This window comes from Colobus angolensis, unplaced genomic scaffold (genome assembly GCF_000951035.1).
Source record: "Colobus angolensis palliatus isolate OR3802 unplaced genomic scaffold, Cang.pa_1.0 Scaffold62, whole genome shotgun sequence".
Taxonomy (NCBI): Eukaryota; Metazoa; Chordata; class Mammalia; order Primates; family Cercopithecidae; genus Colobus; species Colobus angolensis.
The window spans coordinates 9,823,821-9,844,806 of NW_012119821.1; positions in this window are offsets into that span (position 1 = coordinate 9,823,821).

The following is a 20,986-nucleotide window of genomic DNA, read 5'->3' on the forward strand; positions in this document are numbered from 1 at the left end:
CTTCATTTCATTCATTTGATCCTCAATCGCTGATACTCTTTCTTCCAGTTGATCGAGTCGGTTACTGAAGCTTGTAATTTTATTTTCTTATAAACCAGCCAAAAGAACATTGGTTTCTTGAAGAACACCTGTCAATGTACTTGTACAAAATTGTGTATATTTTCAGAATAAGAAAGAGAAGCATGTATGCGTTAGGATGGTGGAGGAAGAGGCAAGACATTCCTTAAACCATGTTCAACAACCCTAAAAGGGCATTTTTTTCCTCAAAATTACAACTTATTCCAAGAAATAGTTTTCCCCTTTCAAATAGTTTCCCCCTTTCAAATACTCTACTGCTAAATCAGTTTGGATTCAAGTTCTGAATCTCAACTGCGGAGGAATTCAAATCTTGGCTTCAGAAACCACCAGTGACCTACATGCTCATCATGGGAAGTGAAGGAGGCAGTTCAAAGCCCAGAGTCAGAAGTGACCAGGAAGAAGTCTCTTTATGCTCAGAAGGCTGCTGATCCCATTTTGCAGGAATGTTGAAAATAGCAGCTTTCCCAGGCAAAGACTCCGAACTATACTTTTAGGTGATACAACCCAAGCCAAGCTTCCTCACGTGGCAGGCTATGGGGCCAAGGAAATTTCTGTCAGTTCTTCAATCCTCCTTGAAGTGTTTGGTCACTAGAAATCTGGAATCACAAATAAATTAGGAAAATTCACAGAGTACTAAAATGGTACTATCAGCTACACTTGGAAGGCATACCGCATGCCAGGAATTAACCAACTTTCATTTTTCTAATTTTTATAACAAACATAGAAGATATATTATGGACAAGGAAATTGGGTCTGAGAGAGGCTAAGTAACTTGTTAAGAGGCAGAAGCAGAATTAGAACCCAGGTCTAGCACCGAGTTTCTCAACAAGATGCAATTTTGCCTGCTAGGGGACATTTGTAAGATCTGGCAACATTTTTGGTTGCTACAACTAGAGTGGATGCTAGTGGTACCTAGTGGGTAGAGGTTGGGGATGCTCCTAAACACCCTGTAATTCACAGGACAGTTCCCACAACACAGAATTCTGTAAGCCAAGATGTCAATAGAGCCACTGAGGCTGAGAACCCCTGGTCAATTTGTTTCCAAGGCTGATTTTATAAAAAGCATCCAGCATCTAGATGTACAGGAAAACAGATGAGACTGTGAAAGTGCGGCCAGGGGTAAAGGAGAACTGAAGGCAAGTCATTGGCTTGTGGTGGAGAGTTCCATTAATTTGTAATAGAGGGGTGGGGAGGGAGCAGGGAATAAACATTCAAACCAATAAATTTCCGATCATTTATATTAACTTTCCCCCTTGTTAGCCCATGAACACCAGCCAGTATGATCGAGGATACGGAAGACCAGACCAGTGGAGTTAGACAAAACCAAGCATTCCAGTCCAGGGGCCTTTTGCTCTGGCCACCTTCTGAACATTGCCTGCCTGCCTGGAGATTGATAGGGTAACCAGGCAGCCCATTAGACCTGCTTATCTCAGTACCCTGTGGCTGGCTGGCTGGGAACTGGCCTGCCAATGTCTACTTCATCACAAACTCAGCCTCTGGCTGTCAGCACCTGGAGCTGGGCCAGTGGGGCCCGGGTGGGGCAGCTGGTACCAGACACCCAGGCCTGCTCTCTGTCCTCCCCCTACTAATAAATGACTTTCCTGGCGCTGCCACCACATGGATCAGTGGCGGCACAGACTCCCTGTCGACAGGACAGCCATTTTTCTATGCCTGATTGGAGCATGAAAAACAGAAGCACCCTCAGATTGTAGTTTTGTCTAAATGCTCTCTCACACATTTTCTCCATCATTAACTAGTCATAAATCAACCTACTAAGCAACTATTTTACCACCCTGTGCAGTTTTCCTCAACCCCTTCCAGAATTGGGCTATGCTGGAAGAGTCACAAAGGGAATTCAACAAGAGCCTGCACGCCTCTCTGAGCATGTCTTCCCCTGCACTCTCAGCTGAAGATGTAACTTTGCACAGGCCCCACCTTGAGTGGATGCTGAGTGCTCCTTCCATGTGACTCCACAAATCTCTGCCCTTCTCCAACAGAAAATGCTCTGTGCTGTACTTAGTTGTTCACCTGTTTGTTTCCACAGCAAGGTTGTGAGTTTGAGGGGCTCTCTTGTCCACAGTTGCACGCTCAACATGTAGCAGTAGACCCAGTACCGATGGGTTGGTCAGATTAGATTAGTTAAATGAATAAGTGGCCGTGATATCTGTACAGAAATCCTTTATAGCAGCTACCTTATGACATTCTAACTTGTAGGTGTCTGGCTCCTCTCCAAAACAAAGAGCTGGTTGTTGTCAGGGGTTATGTTTCTGTTCCTTTGTATTCCCAATGCCTAGAACATTAATAGGTCAGTCATGATGGCTCACACCTGTAATCTCATCGCTTTGGGAGGCTGAGGTGGGAGGATCCCTTGAGGCCAGGAGTTTAGGACCAATGCCTACTGCATTAATAGGATATGAAGTGGCTGAATAAGTGAAAATATTAAATTGAAGTAATTAATGGATCTAGGTTTGAGACTGTCTTTATATTTTACTTCCAATGTCAACACAGGGCACCAGAGGTTATACAACGTATGTGTTTCGTCAAAACTCACAAAACTATACACTAAACAGGGTGAACTTTTGCTGAATATAAATTAGCTTAATTTTTTTTAATGTGAAAGAGTATTTAAAAATTACCAGAAGGCCAGTCATGGTGGCTCACACCTGTAATCCCAGTACTTTGGGAGGATCACGAGGTCAGGAGTTGAAGACCAGCCTGACCAATATGGTGAAACCCCGTCTCTACTAAAAATACAAAAATTAGCCAGCCGTGGTGGTGCATGCCTGTAGTCCCAGCTACTCAGGAGGCTGAGGCAGGAGAATCGCTTGAACCTGGGAGGTAGAGGGTGCAGTGAGCTGAGATCATGCCACTGCACTCCAATCTGGGTAACAGAGTGAGACTTCATCTCAAAAAAATAAATAAATAAAATAAATCCCTTTTTTCTGAGGTGTAATTGTGATAACTATAAAATTTTGAAGCAACCGTTTCCCTTAAAAATGTTGTACAAAAAGATGTATATTATTTTAGATGCATCCCCTCACTATCGTACCAGAAGGAACATTTAATAACTATCTCTGGAATTCCAGTGTAATTTTACTTTATGTACAAGCTGTTGGTAAAAAATGAGGCACTTCTAGTTCCTAAAGGCATCATTCAGCTGCAGATATGTCTTCAGAGAGTAAATGTTCTTTTAGCAGAATATCACTCTATTAGATCTAAAAAATGATATGTGTTACAATTCCTGAGTTTTAAAAATTGTTTTGCCTGAGGGATTCATTTACCTCTATCCCAACATGTAACATCATTTTTCCTGCATATACATGCAGGAATAGCCAGGAATAGCTTTCTAGGGACATGGAGAGTTACTATGGGAATAGATTAAGATAATATATTCATATATTCATAAAAGCATTTCATAATTTTTTAAATCTCCAATTTTTGAATGGTAAAAATGAATAATAAAGAGGGGACCAGATATCATGTCTTTAGTACAAAGCAGAAAATTTGTCATGATGCTTCTTTTCTTCTTCTTTTTATTTTACTTATGTATTTATTTATTTATTTGAAATGGAGTCTCACTCTGTGGCCCAGGCTGGAGTGCAATGGCGAAATCTCAGCTCACTACAACTGCCGCCTCCTGGGTTCAAGTGATTCTCCTGCCTCAGCCTCCCAAGTAGCTGGGATTACAGGTGCCTGCCGCCATGCCCAGCTAATTTTTTGTATTTTTAGTGGAGATGGGGTTTCACCATGTTGGCCAGGCTGGTCTCGAACTCCTGACTTCAGGTGATCTGCCCACCTCAGCCTCCAATAGTGCTGGGATTACAGGCATGAGCCACCACACCTGGCTGTCATGGTGCTTCTTCTTTTAGTCTCCTATGACTCCTTCATCTGACCCCAAAATCGCCCATCTCTAAATCCTGTTGGCATTTTCGGTTTACATCTCTTGAGATTGGGATCATCAAGCTATAGCAGCTGCAATCTAAGCCACATGTAAAATAAATGTAGCATGAGTTTTGCGTGTGTGTGTGTGTGTGTGTGTGTGTGTGATTTTTGCTTGACTTGCAGGTTTTTTAAGTTTTGAATTTGTTGTTAACATTTTCAAAATTGGTAAATTTTCTGTACAGATCCAGTGTTTGAGTTTCTGTTGAAAAATCAGAAAGATCTGACAATGCTATGTCCATATTCCCATGTGGCTAGAACCAAGTGGTGGCTGATTTCTGTAGAAGGGGCTTGTGTCCTCTAGTTTGCCAGCATTTTCACAATCATTTATCACTTCCCTGGCCTTTGTGAGCTTTGATTTGCAACCCCTGGCCTAAGGAATGATCAGGTGTATACGATATTGGTGCATACCTGATGTGGGTAAGCAGGCTGAAGTGATTGCTGAGAACTTCCTGACACACGCTGGACCGAAGAACCTTGTCATGAGTTAGCCAAACCCATAAAGCTGGAGGGAAGACTCACAGGCTTGGATAATCAGGAAGTGTCTGTGGAGGTTGCAGATGGCTGCAGGAAGGTCTGGATGACAGTGGACAGGGATTTTCCAAGAGGGGGAAATGGCAATTTTTGTTTTAACAACATACTGGTGTCATCTGGGAACCCTAAGTCATGACCTCTGACATGACCTATGTCATGGGGATTTCTTTCTACAAAGCATTCAAAGCAATCAAAACCACATGACAACAGGGATCTCACTGTGTCTACATTGTTTCAAGGGCTACAGGTTCTCATCAATATCATGGCTACCTTCTGAGGCTGGGGCAGGGTCTCTGGCTTCAGAAACCTTCACGGTTTCCTCATTTTGACAACTATTCATAGCCTGTCTGGCATTGGCTTTCAGTGTGTGTTTTATTTCTTCAATAAAATAGTTACTTTCTTGTGGGCAGGTGAAACACCTTCCATTTCACTGTTATTTTCTATGACAAATTACTGTGTGTTCGGTATATAGATCATACTCCCTATCTGTTCTATATTGAATTAGCAGGCTGTTTTCGGTGCCTGAGTAAGATCTTAAAGACAAAATGGCTGAGTGATGATGATGGGAACTGCAGCTGGAGCCACAGAATAATAAGTTGGACCCCTGCTATGTTCTCCATGATAGCTGGGGCTACCTACCAATTTGTCTAGGGATTTCACAAAGAGAAGAGATGCTTTCAGATGTTTACCTACAGCATTCTAAAATCTAACTATCAGATAGTTATGGAAGTGGTATGAGGTCTCACCTGATTACACCTGAGAACAGGTTTTAGGTGGCTCTAGTATTCTCCATTGGATTTTGAGGCTAACAGACTTCTGAAGGTAAGACTTCTCTCTGAAGATTGCATAGTTTCAAACAACTCTCAACAAACTATCAAAGGGGATTTATATCTACACTCATCTAGGATTCTGACAGAAATTAGCTCAAAGAACCAAGACGAGGAATAGCCTTCCGCTGGTGTAAATGCTGATAGATCAGCCTTGCTGCTCATTAGCATACACCCTGCCTTCTAATTATGCCCTAATTTGTGCTGTGCAAACATCTCCTAACAATTCCTCCACCAACAGCTTTTCTAATTAGTAAGAAAATCAGTGGCAGATGTGAAATTCGTGGGATGCTAAATGTAAAATGTTAATTAATTTTAAAAACTTTGAAGCCATTTGAAAAGCCTTTTCTGGGAAAACTTTGGTTGATGTCCTCATTAACAGAGACCCTGAAATAGCTTTTCCTTTTATCCTGCTACACTTTGAATCTAACTTTTACCATTTCCGGAATCTTCTTGGGACTAAAGTTATTTTGGGTGTTTACTAATGCTTACATGTCGGACAAAATCATGGCTGTGCTGGACCTAGAATTGGTTATTCTAACTCCCTTGACCAAACATCTAACTGTCCTGTCTGAGCCTGGGAACCAACAGTGTCCCAGCCCTGCCTTCCCCAGAGCAATGTCAGACAAGTCACAGAGTCTGTGCGTTTGTCACCGTGAGTGATGAGGGCCTCAGTCTCCCCTTAGGGGTTTCACCTTATCTTGCATTCCAAAAGCTTCCAAGACCCTTGTAGTTGCTCTCAAGAATTTGAGCAGAATTGCCCTCAAAGATGGGAGCACTCTGCCTCTGGGTTTGACAGGCCTCATGCTTCAGGGGCCAGCTGCTCAATAGCTTAAGTCTGCAACAGCAACAACAAAAGGCTGTAAGACCTAACAATAGAGAGAAGTAGTTTTATCAACCCTATTACAAAATTGCTAAAAACAAATTCCTATCCCAGGAATGCAGAGCAGCCAGTATTCTCTGTGAAACACAGAAAGTCTTCCTGTGAGGCAGAAGGGACACAGCTCAGCCTGCATTTGTTCCTGCAGCATCCCCTGCTGTCACTTTGGAGGACACCGGTTGGCTGTGGCCTGACATTGGCATTCTTTTCCTAGCTTGATCTCAGCCATCACCTTCTTCCAACACCTCCACTGCTGAAGTTAAAGGAAAGGTCCTTATTGCACAAGTATGAGAATTCTCCCAAGCCAAGGATTTTGCTATTTGTTTGTTTTTTGTTTGTTTGTTTGTTTTTTGTTATTTTGTTTTTTGGTTTTTGGTTTTTTTTTTGGTATGGCCTCTTTCATTGCAGTCACTTGTGTTTTAAAACCTAAACATGTTTCTTCAGCACTAGATCAGAAATAATTATTAACACTGAATATGGTCCTTAGTATGTCCTAAGCACTATTTAAAGCACTTGACATTGATTACATTTAATTGCATTAATTGACATTTAAGCCTTTCATTAACAACTCTGTTAGGTGAGTGCTATTACCATCCCCATTTTACAAGTGGGAAAACCCAGGCACTGAGAGGTTCAGTGGCAAGCTCAGGTCACACAATGGCACAGCTGGGATTTGAACCCAGGTAGTCTGGCTCCGGAGGGAAAATGAGACAGGGACCCTGCAGGATTGTCCTTGAAAGCTCTCCTCTAATTTCGAATGCGATCCCCAGACTCACTAGATATGCCCTACCTCTCTCCCCTCAAGGTGACTTCTTCCTGTGTGCCTGCACCTACCTCCTTGGTTGGAAAGGGAACCCTTGTTTACTGTACTTCTCCAGCACCCCAGTTCTCCACTCACCCAAGAACATCACTGGGTTCTTGGGCTGACTCATAGCCACTGCCTGACCCTTAAGTTATTACCAGAAGGGCTCTGGACGGTGGACAAATAGAACACTGGTGGCTTCCTTCTAAGTCCATTGCCATAGATGTAGATGCAGATTCTTCCCACTGACCCCAGCCCAGCCCAGCCCTTTCCTATGAGTTCCTTTACCTCTTTTCACAAAGACAACCCTTTTAAGGCTTTCCTTAGTGTTGCCTGTTGACTTGAGTTCATGTGTATACATGTGTGTATGATGACCTAGGTTTGAGGTCTCCGATAGATGGCAGAGGACTTCAGCCTCCGTGTAATGAAAGGGATTTCAAAGAGAATGGGGTCAGGTTTACAATTCTGAAGAGGATGGCCATTTGCAAAAATACTTGTTGTGTCTTGCATGTCCTTACCCATGGTTTTTCTGATCCTTGAAAGCCAGTCAAACTGCTCTGATTCCAAGTCTACTCTGTACTTATGTTGCTTTTTAGCTTGCATAGCTTAGCAAATTTTGAATGAAAGTGCAGGGGAAAAATCTAAATATCTAACAGCATGCAAGTGTGTAGGAAAGTATTCTTAAGGCAGTAGTTCTCAACCTTGGCTGCACATCATCATCTTCTGGAGAGCTTCTATAAATCTCCATGCCAGGACCCACCCCAGATCAATTACATCAGAACCTTGGAGGGTGAGGACCCAGCTTTGACATTTTTTAAAGCTCTCCAGGCAATTCCAATTTGCAGCCAATTCTGAAAATCTCTTTTGTAAAGCGACATGGACTTCCTTCTAATCCCATTGCTTCAGCAATTACAGTTAGCAAGTTTTCTCCCTTGATACTGGGCTTGAATTTACTCTGAGAGTGAGAAGCTCAGCTCAGATTGGAGTTGGTATGTAACGTATATCTATATGGAGGGCTTCCCCTGAGCAAATATTTGCTAGGTGTTTCATGCAGATGGTCTTGTTTAATTATCATAGGAACATTGTGGGTGGGGGGGAGCAAGTCTGATTCCCATTTTACAGAGGAAGAGACTAAGACTCAGAAAAGCCATATAATTTGCCCAAAGTCAAACAGTTCAAAAGCAGTAGAATCAGAATTTGGCCAGAAGAGTCAGACTCTAGAATCTCTCTGAGAAAGAAATTTCTGAATTCTTCTGGTGACTAGAGTCTGAAAAGATTTTATGTTTTTCTTTTTTTTTTTTTTTTTTTTTTTTGGAGACGGAGTCTTGCTCTGTCGCCCAGGCTGGAGTGCAGTGGCCGGATCTCAGCTCACTGCAAGCTCCGCCTCCCGAGTTTACGCCATTCTCCTGCCTCAGCCTCCCGAGTAGCTGGGACTACAGGCGCCCGCCACCTCGCCCGGCTAGTTTTTTGTATTTTTTAGTAGAGACGGGTTTCACCGTGTTAGCCAGGATGGTCTCGATCTCCTGACCTCGTGATCCGCCCGTCTCGGCCTCCCAAAGTGCTGGGATTACAGGCTTGAGCCACCGCGCCCGGGTATGTGTTTACCTTCTAGCGTCGGATTTGAAACCATGAGCTGTGAATTCCTATGTGGAAACTGACTCCTAACAGACACACCCCATCCTTTCCTGGCTAATGCCTCATTTCCAGACACTTTGGTCTTGTTGGAAAAAGCTGTGCTCCCTACTGCGTAAGAGTGTTTTCACAGATTCTGCTTCCAGAGCCCTCTGTCAATGGTGCCCCTGTGAAGGCCCAAATGAAAACGACAGCAGTGTGCCTTCTCTCTGCCAGGCACAATGCTAAGTGCTGATGCGGGGTATCTTGTTTATTCCTCACGGCAACCTCTGAGGTACTTGCACTCTCCTCCTCATTTTACAGATGAGGAAACAGACGCGGAGTTTCAATCATGCACTACATGCCTGGTAGTAAACAGTGGAGCTGACACTCAAACCTAGGCAATTGGATTCAGAGCACATGCTGTGAGTGGGGTTATATACTGCCACCCCAACCGATGCTAACCTTAGAGTCCTCAAAGGGAAAGACTGAGAATTTTTTGTTTGTTTTAATCAGTGTGACTTCTGCTTCCCAGAAAAAAAAAAAAAAAAAAAAATAAGGATTACCACAGCCTGTGCTGCAGTCCCGAGATAGTAAGACTGGTCACCAGAGGGAGACAGAGTTTGAGACATCACCGGCCCTCCTTTTTCAGCATCTGATTCGGCAAAGCACAGCCTGGAGGAAAACAACTGCAGGCAGAATCCTTCGTTTTGGTTTAATTTCTTCTACTGCTGTTTTTCATTCCTCTCCTCCTCCATCTTCCTTTTCTCCTTCCTCTTACTCTTCTCCTCTTCCTCTCTCCCCCCGTTATTTTCTATCTCTGTTTCTAAGTCACCAGTAGCTGCTTTACCAAAGGGTGCAATCCAAAGGAGAAATTCGAGGCTAAATCTCCTCCCTCTGCCCAGAGCCTGAAGTCTGGGAAAACACACTACTTTCTGAGTTAAAGTACACTCATGAACAGAGTTCCCAGAACTCCTCTGTCAGATCCCAGGGTCCTTGGCAGAAACTCAGAAGCAACACTAGATACATATTTTTTTTAAGGAAAGAAATTGCACATTGCCGAGGCAAAACAGGATTTGATGTGAAATTGATCTGTATAATTTTTGCCATGAAATTTCCAGTTCAATTTTTAGATATCAAAATGCTTCATATAAATAATGGACATGTGAAATCAAATAAAAAATTGTAAGTGTATGTGAAAGTATACTCATGCCATCAGAAATCTACGTTTAAAGAACCGATTATCTAGTTTCTGGATTTTAAACTTTCTTACAGCTTCTCATTAGAATAGTTGCCACACAATGGGAAAGAATGGAGGAACAGAAAACCAAACACTGCATATTCTCACTTAGAAGTGGGAACTGAAAGATAAGAATACTGAACACATGGGGGATGGGGGAACAATACACACTGGGGCTTGTGGTAAGGGGGACAGAAAGGAAGGGGCGGAAGTGAGGAGGGAGAGTACCAAGAGGAATAGCTAATGGACGCTGGGCTTAATACCTAGGTGATGGGATGATCTGTGCAGCGAACCACCATGGCACACGTATACCTATCTAACAAACCCATACATTCTACACACATACTCCGGAACTTAAAATAAAAGTTGAAGGAAAAAAAAATCAATAGAATTAGGCCAGGCGCAGTGGCTCATGCCTGTAATCCCAGCATTTTGGGAGGCCAAGACGGGCAGATCACTCGAGCTCAGGAGTTTGAGACCAGCCTGGCCAACATGGTGAAAGCCTGTCTCTACTAAAAATACCAAACTTAGTGGGAGTGTGGACCTGTAGTCCCAGGTACTCAGGGGGCCCCGAGATCACACCACAGCACTGCAGGCTGGGCGATGGAGCGAGAGTCCATCTCAAAAAAAAAAAAATCGATAGAATTACACAAAATTTGCTCTTGAGTCACAGATCTGATTAAAGAAGAGGTGTAGGCTACTGACAGTGAGCTCCTCAAGAGAAAGAACTTGATTTTATTAACTTAGACATCTCTGAAGGCTTTCAGAGCATGTTAGTTTTAGTAAGATGCTCACTAAAGATTTCTCAGATTGATTAATGAATGACAAATTTGTGATTATCTGGTTTCCTCAACACAAATCCCATGCCTACAAAGAAAGGCCAATCCTTGCCAAACCAGCAGGTAGCCCACCCAAGAAGACAGGTGTGCAACAGGAGGACCCAAACACACTACCACAAAGAACTACAGTAGTAATCAGTCCACTAACTCTTCCCCTCACTATTTTCTGTGTAACGACTTGTCCTGGTCAGGAATTATTTCTTTAAAAATAACAAAAACCTACCCAACCTAGGCTAAAGGGGAGGGCAGAGATGACACTTGAAGGACTCAAGGATCTCACACAGAATCAAGGGTGGGAAGCATCATCCACCTTCTAGAGAAAGCCTGGGAGTAGGGACAGAAACACAGTGAGGAAGTTAAGCAACCTCTATCTGCCCCCTATTTCTCATCCCCTTCACTAATGTCCTGTCTTTTCCCCCACACACACACCTGCCTCTCTCTCCCCGCAGATCAGCTTTATCTGCCTCATTGTCTGTGTTAGAGAAAGTGGCTGTCCTAAGCAGTCCTACCTGTCCTCTGAACTCAAGGTCCTGACTGTCACTGTATACCAAATCCTTTTCCCCCAACTCAGAACCTGGCCCAGGTTGGGTCAAGTGTTAACTTCTAATCGAAACAGCTGTGGCCAGAGGACTGAGGTTATTTCCCTATTACTCATTGAGCAGGCCCACCCTATCCCTTAGGGACAGTCATCTGTATAAATGAATCTCTCATTGGTAGACACTGCTGGTTGATGGGCCTAAAGGGTACCACAGTTCACTCTGATCTCATTAATCTTGATGGAATAAGATTAAAATATTGAGGAAATAGATTCCATAATTATAAGCATCTATAATTTTAGTCCCTGTATTTAAAATTACAAAGGAGGCTCAACACTTCTTTCCTGTATATAGGTAGTTTTGTTGATATTAATTTTGCCATGGGAAAATAATTGCATATGGGCATGTTTGACAGCATCTTGAGGCATGTTTCAAGTTGCCTGAGACTATATATCTTTTGTGCATATTTCATTTCTGTAGCATTCAGAATACGTGATCACAAAACTGCAATTTAAGAACGTGTGCATTTCTTCTGGAGTGATGGGGAGTCCTGAGTGAGAAATCAATAGTTAGAAACTATGCGAGGTTAAAGGTAAAGGCATGGTCTAAGCCAAACAGACTGGAGCTTCAACAGTGATTCAATGAGGTGGCTTCAGGTCCAAAGTGACAGTGTTTGGCTAATGCTGAAGGGATTCCACACTTCAAACTTCTTCTACACGATTGTGCACAAATGCCACAATGAACTCCAAAGAATGATAACACATAGGAGTCCTAAAACATTGTCATCTAATTTGGTGAACACAAATGCATACAAATGCAGGAGACAGTGACCTAGATTACTAAACATTTGACTAGGGTAAAAATTCAGGAATAGAATAAAGGCTAAATTTCTGCTTTCATTCATCTTAATTTGTGCCCAAGTTCATCATATGGCTCAGACCTTATCCCAGTGGCGTGTTATCTATGCCCGCATTTCTATTTGTTTTAAGATAGGCGTTTGCAAGTCCTTTGTCACCAAATTCAAAGGAAGGGTACTACCACAAGATTAAAATGCCTGCAACAAAGTACTCTCACATTCATCAAAAATGATTAGCTAAAATTTGCATGAAATCTTATTTCATTGTTTTTATTTATCACCCAATAAGCCACAATCTTATGAAAAACAGCTTTTAAGATACCTCATTAATCTAATTTTTGTTTTATTTAATAAATGTTTTATTTTACTTAAACATTTACACATGTAAGCATTTTTAAAACACTAATTTAATCATAACAACAGGACGATCAGATAAGTAAGTAATATTATCCCCATTTAGCAGATAAGGAAGCTGAGGCCCAGAGAGGCTAAGTAATATGCCCAAGGTTACAAGTTACTGAGTGGTTTAACAAATAACAGAATTAGAGTGTGTTTTATCAACATTTTCTGAAGGTTCCCCTACACAAACAGTCCTCTTTAATATAATATTAAAAATTCTAAAGTTCTTTCCTGTTGTCCTATTTGATTCTCAACACCCCATGAGGTTAGCCTTAGGTAACCTCATCTGTTTACAGAAGAAGAGACAGGATCCCAGATGATAGAAGATTTCCCAAGACCGTGCAAGCTGGTAAGAGATCTAATTAGGATATAGTCAGAACTGACTCTTCTGACTCCTAGTTCAATTTCTTGCTGCTAATCCACAAATCTAATATGATATTCTGGTTGTTACCTTGTTAAAATGGTAAGGCCTTCATTAGCCTAAAGATGTCCTCATATAAATAAATGCACCTCTTGCTATATATAAAACACTTACCTGATCTCTTGAGCTAATTCTTGTTGGGGAGAGGAGGGTCTACCTATTAGCAACTGAACTCTTTTTCTGGCAGAGATAACTTTCCCTGTTAAAATAACCCATTTTCTAGGATGGTCAAGCATGCCAGCTGAACTCCGACGCTCCTTCCCTTTCATCATTTTTGCCCCACCAAATGGACCACCAAATCCCAAAGCAGGTTCATTCCACTGATGAGTTCTATGACTGTCCTATGCCCTGAAGTACCAAACCAAGTGCCTAGGAATGTGGAAGATGAAAGTTGTAGGAACTTTGGTATTGGTTTTACTTTTGTTTTTGCTTGTTTGTTTTGCTCTCTTCCCTGGTTCCATATCAGGAATTTTCTAGCTCCATGAAATAAGGTAGAAACTTTTCCTTTTCTTTTCTTTTCTTTTTTTTTTTTTTGCTCTGAAACACTTTTTAAAATACATATTTGATAAACTCTTTCTTATAAAACTACTAGAGTTTTAACTATGTTTTTCAATTATTTCAAAAATTACTTGTTGATTCTCATGTTTATTTCTTCTTAATTTTAGTCTTCTATAATTTTTGCATATATTCTCTAAGTCAAGAGCCTAGAGTTTATTATTAAAGGCTTTGTGATGGTAATGCTTTTGTCAATTCATAGGCTTCACAGGACAAAGAAGATTCCCATGCAAGGAAGAACCCCTCAGTTCACATGGAGGCTGGTGGCTCTTTGAAGGGAAGTAAAGGTCCAGTAAGACCATCCTTGGATCAAAGAGTGTGTCATTGAAGCTTTAGATAGGATCTCCATCCAGCTCCTTCATGTTATCATTTATTCATTCAATTAGCAGGGTTTTATCATCTACCATGTGCCAGAAATTGTACCAGTTAGGGATTCAAAAAAATGAATTAGACTGCTCTCAGGCCATTCATAGTTTAGAGAGTAAGAAAGACACATAAGTGGAGTGGCGAATGCTCAAAACAGCAGTGGAGGTCTCTTAAGGAACAATGCTGTGACTGCACACAGTGCATGTGCACATATATCACAGACCAGGAGCTGAAAGTAGAGATAAACAAATATTTATTATGAGCGTTGGTTTCCAAATGATTTTTATGAGTCTGAGAGCAAGTTTTAAAGGCATCCTAGTCCACCTATCTGTTTAATTCTACTCTCATTTCCTTCCTGACTATTCAGATAAGCCTTGGCTATATTGCAGTCACCTTTAGCTAAGTAAATATAGCTTGCAGAAATCCATTTCTCTTTAAGTGAAAAGTGTGTATGATTATGTCAGTACTTTTATATGTTCATCTGAGGCCAACTTCCCTCCATAAACAGGGTTATTTGCTTTGCTGCCATTTCAGTGTTTCAGGGGGATATTTTTTGTTTGACCTCAAGCTGTTTATCAGTAGGCAAGGAAACCCTTCTCTATAGTCCTATGTAATTATGTAGCTCTGGGATCTTAAATAACATTTATAACTCCTTTGCACCTGCTGGAATTTTTCAGGTAAATGGCAGGGATGATTTATCAGTCCTTGTTTCACCTCATATCCATATTGTAGACCCAATTTATGTCTTATCATCCCACCTATCTCAATTTTTATAAGAGCAAATGCCAATATCAGAATAGATAAAGTTTTCCTTCAAACTGAAGGAACCTTCCTACAGGGAATCAGGAACTTTTGCCAGGCCTGTGAGATGGTGGTGTGAGCACTACAGAAACAAGTGGTAGTGACAACTGTGACAACTATGAGCTGACTGCAAGCTCCTGAAGGCAGGGCCATGTGATATCATCTTATACCCTCTGCACCTAGCCCCATGGCTGGCCCACGGTGTAAATGCCAATATGTGCAGAATGGGATGTATATTTTAATGTATTTCAGAGCAGAGTATAACAGTAGAAAGAATTCTAAAGCATTTGTTTCATTATTTTAGTTCAAAATATGTTCACTATTTACTTGCTTTTCAGTTTCTGTAGTAAGAGAACCTAGATCTTCAGTTTTTGAGCTTACCTTTCTGATGTCATCTTACAGTGGAAACCTTGTGCTTTAGTAAACATTATATTTCTGAAGTATTTCTTTGTACCAGGACATTGAAGAAAGGCGAAAAGATTTCATGATTGGTATATGTATTAGTTCTCAATTACTGAATAACAAACTATCTCCAAAGTTTAGTGACTTAAAACAACAAATCTTATCTCACAGATCCTGTGGGTCAGGAATCCAGGCACAGCTTAGCATGCTCCTAAACAAGATTCTGCCTCTGACAAGAGAAAATGGTTCCTGTAGCTTTATCAGTCTGTTATATGTCATCAAACACATTCTTGATAGACAGGCTTACATTTTTAAGTAGATTTTCTACTTTGTGACATTTCTGGAGTTTGGAAATAAACCATTTCCTTCTGTGTCCTGAAGGAAATAGGCAATCAATAACTTTAGTTTTTGTTCCTGAAAAAGGTAAAATGTGACCTTCATAATTGTTGAATAAGCAAACAATCATTTTCAGGAAGGCTTATCAGAGTGTTTTCCAAACTTACAAATATAAAACCCTCCTAGGCGGTAAAGAAAGTCAGTCTATTGTTGAGAAGCACTTCATATTAATAACAATAATATTTGAAATGGTACTGAATCAAGAAGGCAGAACAAGTGAGTACTGGGATGAAGTTGATTCACATGCCTTCTCTCAACTGGATTTCCCAAGTTGCAATTCTCATGAATCCTTAAGCTCACTTGGAATCAAGGAGCGGTACAAAGATGATCATAAAATGGAACAATTTCCAAAGTTGGTAGTAGATACAGATATCTGCCTATGACTACACCAGGTGCAAAGGAGGGAGAAATGAGAAGGTGCCAAGGAAAGGGACGGCTACTGTGGCTTTGTGTGGTTCTTTGGTCTACACACCTTGACCACACATTGATGATCCTTCCCATGGCCTCCGGGGTCCAGGCTCTCAGCCACATCTCTGACTCCTCTGTCTCACTCCCTCACTGTAGCCACGCTAGCCTACTGCCACTGCTCCAAAGTCCCAGCATGCACCCAGAGTTTACTCATCAGAGTCTGGCATTGCTCATCTTTCTGTTTGGAACACTCTTTCTGCAGGTAGCCCCATGGCTTGTCTCCTGTACCTCACTCAGGTCTCTGCCTAACTGCCATTTTCCTTGAGAAGTCTTTTCTGACCAAAAACAAAATTTTCCCCTCTATCAAAAATAGCACTACTGTCGCTGTCCATCCCATACTCTGCTTTATTTTTCTTCACAGCACATAGCTTCAGATATATTATATTTCACAAGTTTATTATTATTCTCCCTTAGTTAAATTATAGGCTCTCAGAGCTGAGAGGTCGACTCTTTCATTCACTTTTGAATCCCTGGAACATAGATCAGTACCTGCACATAGTAGGTACTCAACCAATTTTTGTTGAATAAATGAATGAATTGAATGCTCACTCTGTGCCAGGTACAGTGACCAGCGATTTCCATACATGGTGCGCTAATAACCTTCACAAGAGCTGCCAGGTAAGATCTTGTTATCATTATCTCCATTTTAGGGCTGAAGAACTCAAAGAAGTAATTATCCAAGACTGTCTAGCGAGTAAGTGATCGATATGGATCTTGAGACCAGGACAGTCTTATTCTGAGCTCTTAGCCAATTAACCTCCTTAAATTAAATGATTATACGAATACAGTCAAACTTGAGATAGTAGCAGAAATTCCTGTCGAATTGTACACATCACAAGGACTTTGCCCCATTCCTACTGGTGAAAATGCCACCTAAGTAAGATAGAACACCACCTCCAGGTTGGCATTGGCAGATTCTGTCAGTGCTATAATTGAATTCCTTCCCTCCTCGGAGTCCTGCCATCTCTCTTGTTCAGGAAGTGAGCTATCAAGAAAAAGTTTTGGAGAATGTTCTCTAATTTGAAAATAAAAGCCAGAAAAACAAACTCTCTTTGTAATTACACAAAGATGGAAAAGGAGGATATTTAAAACAACACATCAGCTTCCCACGCCAGGAGAAGGCTGACATGTTCCAGCATTAGCCAGGTCAGGTGATTGGTGCTGGGAATGGAGTGCCCAGCAAGCAGATCCTCATTCCAAAAGACTGCCAATGCCCAATCTGCAGAAGGAATTTTGAAGATTAGGAACTTGTGCTGGTCTTGGAAGTGGAGTAGCTTTGTTTTGTTTTGTTCTAGCAATTCTTTATTAATCATTTTCTGTATGCCAGGCACCATGCAATTCATATTACATGCATTGTCTCCTTAAATCCTCAATAAGAGCAAGGATTTGAATTATCAATGCATTCATCATTTAGAAACACCAATGTTTGCTCGAAATATTAGCAACTGAATGTGCAGTGGTCATTCTACATCAGTCTATATGATTTCTGATGCCAAGCTACTCTGGGTTCCTTCCCAACAGTATGTATTGTTAAACATTTTTCTATCCATGGATATATTTTAAACAAACCCCTTTAAGCTTGTCTGTCTAGTGGTCGGCTGTGGTGGCTTATGCCTGTAATCCCAGAACTTTGGGAGGCCAAGGCAGGTGGATCATCTGAGGTCAGGTGTTTGAATCAAGACCAGCCTGGCCAAACTGGTGAAACCCCATCTCTACCAAAAATACAAAAATTAGCTGGATGTGGTGGCAGGCACCTGTAATCCCAGCTACCCGGGAGGCTGAGGCAGGAAAATCACTTGAACCTGGGAGGTGGAGGTTGCAGTGAGCCAAGATCATGCCATTTGCACTCTAGCGAGGGGACAAGAGTGAGACATCAGCTAACAAAAAAAAAAAAAAAACTTTTCTGTCTAGAGATAGTGAGTTCTTTTTGAAACTGTTCATGAGCACTAATGCTTTAAAAATCTTTTCTAAAATTGTGCTTTGAGCACTTGGATTTAAATTTGGGCTTTTGCTGCCACATAGCTGAGGACACTGAAGGAGCGTGTGTTAGAGACAATAGGGGCTTCTACCATGCAACGACCTCTGTATGATTGGGCTCCTTTCACTCTCATTTTAACTCACCAGCACATCCAAAGGCATCCGCTGCAGTACTTACAGAGGTATTGACCGTCGATGAGCAGGGGTGGAAAGGAGCATGCTAGAATCTTAGAGGAAGGGTCCTGGAGACTCAGAGAAATCCCATAGCACTGGGCCCAACACCCTCTGGGCAGAGTCACAACAGTTTCAAAGAACACGGATCACTTTTTAGTAAAATATAAGTATAAGACTTAAGGACACAACAGTTCCCATTTAAAAGGGGATGGGGGCAGGTAAGTTAGGATCAAAAGCTGCTGAGATAGAAAAGTCAATAGTAAATAAACCTTCAGTAATGAGCCAACAACCAGATGGCCCCTCTCACTTTTCTTAGAAGCCAGCAGAGAGCGGTGTTGTCATGCACATGTGCTCATTCGCATCCAGCCTGTCTGAGCTCAAGTTAGTCTTCCTAGAAAAGGATTTGATACAGGGAAGACAGTTTAAGGCAAGGTGGAAAGCACTAGACGCAGTCAGGAGATTAGGTTTTAACCTCAGCTGCACAGTTTCGCAAGTCACTCTTTGCGAATCAGTTTGGGGTCTATTAAATGTATTGAATGGGGGAGAGGGGGGGCTGGACTAGTAAAAAAAAATGGCATTCCGTTTATTGAGTACTTCCTGTATACCAATTTCGTGCTAAGTCCTTCCAGCAGCAGGAGTTCAAATCGGATCTCTGCAGCACATTTAGTATCCATGTGATTTGGGGGCAAGTTACTAATCTCTTTAAACCTCAGGTTCCTTACCTACAGATTAGCCATAATAGATCCACACAGGATTCTTCTAGGGATTAAACTAAGTAAATGCACTCAGCACAGCAGCTGGCACATGTAATATTGGCAACTATTGTCATTTACTAGATCCGTTTCATCTTCACAACAATCTTGCAAGGTAGTTAGTACACTTTTCTCATTATATAAATGAGGAAACTGAGGCTCAGGGAGGTTCAGAATTTACTTATGGTGACCCAGCTCAAAAGTAGTATAATCTGGATTTTAATCCAGTTGCAATCTTTCTACTATATTCTACTAAACATTCCTTATTCAAAATGTTGACATGTACAATACATTTCTCTTTATTAAAGTCATCATTCTGCATTGTAGATCATTAAAACTTATTTCTCCTAACTGAAACTTTGTGTTGATTAATCAGCATCTCGCCTTTCCCCATTCACCCCCATTCACCCCATCTCCTAGCCTCTGATAACCATCATGCCACTCTGTACTTCTGTAAGTTTGACTGTTTCAGATTCTACATATAGGTGAGATCGTGCACTATTTATCTTTCTATACCTGGCTTATCTCACATAGCATAATGTCCTGCAGGTTTATCCATGTTGTCACAAATGACAGAATTTCCTTCCTTGTTAAGGCTGAATAGTATTTCATTTAACCATTCTTAAAGATATAACACACTGTGTTTTAACTGTTCCATCTTTTTGGGCTATAATTTAGCGATGGAAATAATCCAGTTGGAACGGGAGACAGACTGGCATTCATAAGATGTTTGAAGCTAAGCAAGCCTCGCTAGGGTCAGAGCAAGCTGGAAGTAGAGTCAGCTTTAAAACTTGCAGTTTGACATGAAATGCTGTAAACCATGCTCTTAGCAGCTTTTTCTTGGCCCACAAAAGTGGGCCAAAGCATTTGTTGAAACTAATTCCTTTAAGAGGACATAATAAGTCACCTTTTATCGAAAGATCTCTAAAGGTGCAGAGTTAAGCCAAGGGCTATTGAATAAAGTCTGGAAATGCTATTCAGAAAGTTTCTGCTCCACCAATGCATTTGAGACTCTTGCTCTTCAGCCAGCCAGGCACATGGAAGCTCCCATGTGGGCGGGGGACATCCCATGGCTGATTTGAGTCATACCTCACTTCCCATCTTGGAAAGGATGAAAGCCACCATTTATGCCTGCCTCCATATTCCCATCACTGTGCTTAGCACCCAACATGTATTGTTTTCAACTCTCAGCAGCCCTGCAATGTTTGTATTGTCATTCCTGGTTGGTAGTTGAGGAAACAGAAGCTTAAAGGGTGGTAAGTCCCATAAGTAAGTGACTGAATTAAAGATTTGCAGTCAAGATTGTTGAACTCCAAAATCCACTGCCCTTCCACCCCTCCATTTCACTTCATGGCTTGGCCTCAGAAGTGGACTCTATTCTGCAACTCAAGCAACTCCATTTCTTTGGAAAGTCATTGGACTGGGATTTTGTAATCAGCATTCATTCTCACCCCCTTTTTTTCTGCTTTCTCCTGAAAGAAGCCTGGAATTCCCTATACTCCCTTGTGCCAGGGTTCTGGATAAAATTTGCATTCTGGATGCAATGAGATGCATTTCATTCAACTTGAAAGTGGAAGCTATTCTCCTCCTCCCAGCCTTGGCACAGAGGCGTGGGCTGCCCAGAGAAAAGTTCATGCCACGACCTCCCTGCCCTCTTCCTGGTCCCCATCGCGATGCCAAGGAGGTTCTGTGAATTTGGAACCAGTTTTCTGTAGGTCCATTTCCTCTGGTATCCTCAGATTCAGCACCTCTCTGACTCTGTACCACAATTATGGCAGGGAGCCTGAAAGCCGATAGCAGATGCCTAGCCTGTCCAATAATTTTGTAAGCACGTAAATCTCTGCTTGAAATCCTTCAAGTTGTTTCCAGTTTCTTGTCTGAACATTGACCAGTGTCGTCCTTACCTTCTTCTGCATGCTTCTTTTCTTGTAAATGCTATTTAACTATAAGTTTACTGCTGGATCCCAGGTCCACCCTCCTTGTCTTCTTACTTAAGACATTTCCTGGGATATCACGTATCTATGACTTCAGTTATCATCCACGTGCTGATAACTCCTAGTTTAATATTTCCAGCCCAGACCCCTATGGTGAACTCCAAATTCAGATAGCCAAATCTAGACTGCACATGTTCAC